We start from the raw sequence: 1,685 nt of genomic DNA, 5'->3' as shown, positions 1-1,685 counted from the left end.
AGAGAGAAAGAGAGAGAGAGAGAGAGAGAGAGAGAGAGAGAGAGAGAGAGAACAGGAAGTAAGGGGCGTCTTTAAACCTCCTATCTTGAATATTGTAAAACTCTTTTTAGTTAATGAATTAAGGTAATGAGAACGTCTTCACTCTAAAACGCGTGTGTTTGCCCCGTCCTGTTATTCGTATCCAAGCTTCCCTTTTTTTAATGTAGATGTCTTACGAGTCTTATGCCCCCATCGACACAATCTAGATAACTAAGGAGGCGGGTTTCGACTCTGTCTGTCAGTACTGAGAGGGATTCGATATCCCAGCAGAAAGACCGGGGTACTCAATTTAAAAAATGTTCACCCAGGAATCGAGCTCAGGCCTTCTGCGTGCGTCGGCGAAACGCCTCGCTGATACACAATAAGCGCCGATGTCCTAGCTTCACTTTTTAATTAGATGTCTGGTAATGTTTTATAATTGGTGAAAATTCATTATATATTATGTAAAGTTCTCACAAAGCCAATTTTAAAAAAAAAGAAGAAACTATCCATTTTATTGGGAGGGGTAGGATGTCAATGTAACTCAACGCATTTGGCACACGCTTATCGAAGAAACCTATCGTGAAATCCTGAAATCCGAGTCATCTTGTTTGCTTGGTACAAAAAGCAGTGTCATTCTAATCAGGGAAAACAATATGCAAAGTGAGGAAAGGATGTGTATAAGATACGATTCTATCGAACGTGACTAATTGGATGTCCGTATCATGACGTTATTCCACATCATATTGACATGGAGGACTTAAAATAGAAAGACATACTAGAGGTTTCAGATATCGAACAGGGAAGAACAATTCCAGTGAAAATATATAGCTTCAAACTTATTAATCATAAAAAAAGAGATAAAACGAAATCAAAGAAGAAATCTAAACATTTCTGTTTTCTATAGCTTTCAAATTCAATGAGAAAAAAAAAATCATGCGGCGTAATCAGATCTAAAATAATGAAATAACAAACAAACAAACAACCCCCCCCACACACACCATCACACACACACACACGCACACACACACACACACACACACACACAGATACACACACAAAACAGAATATCACGTATAAAGTATATTTAGAATCAATGAAATATTTGCAGATAATCATTGAAAAAGATCTCTCACAATGTCAGCCCTTTAAAAAAAATTCCGTTTTAGATGAAAGTGCCGTATTATTTCTGCCTTTTGGAACATTTCTTTATGTAAAAAAAGAAAAAAAGAAGAAGAACCACTGTTCCGTTCTGTTTCGCTTTCCCGTAATCTACACCTCTCGTATTACACCCGTGGTGCCAGCATCGATGTCAGCATCCACTGTATAGGGAAAGATTATTATGGGCATGCAAACATCCAGTCTGGGAGAGGCGTCAATCCCAACCGGTTTTTCCTTTCTACATTTGCCGATCTTGGCCCTCTTTAAAGTGATGGCGGCCGAAGTCCTTCGAGCAAACAGGCAAAAACGTTCGATAATAGATTTCTCTCAGATCGTACAACCAGCGGCTTTTGAACAGCTCATCGCCCACTCCCCTCCCCCCTCCCCTAAAAAACAAAAAAATAAAAGTAAAAAACCGTCAAGACTCCACTTTCCCCCATCAGCCATCCTGTTATATTATTTTGACAAGTTTACTCCTCTTTCTCTCTCTCTCTCTCTCTCTCTCT

General features: G+C 39.2%; 1 protein-coding gene across 1 annotated transcript in view; it reads right to left on the bottom strand.

Moving 5' to 3' along the window:
• The window catches only part of LOC101852299 (GTP-binding protein RAD), a gene marked incomplete at its 5' end in the record, with an annotated part of 91,279 nt that overhangs the window by 4,086 nt on the left and 85,508 nt on the right, over window positions 1–1,685 (bottom strand).

The sequence above is a fragment of the Aplysia californica genome, unplaced genomic scaffold, assembly GCF_000002075.1.
Source record: "Aplysia californica isolate F4 #8 unplaced genomic scaffold, AplCal3.0 scaffold00018, whole genome shotgun sequence".
Lineage (NCBI taxonomy): Eukaryota > Metazoa > Mollusca > Gastropoda > Aplysiida > Aplysiidae > Aplysia > Aplysia californica.
The sequence above is the reverse complement of the archived record's forward strand: the minus strand, read 5'-3'. Positions and strand labels throughout refer to the sequence as shown.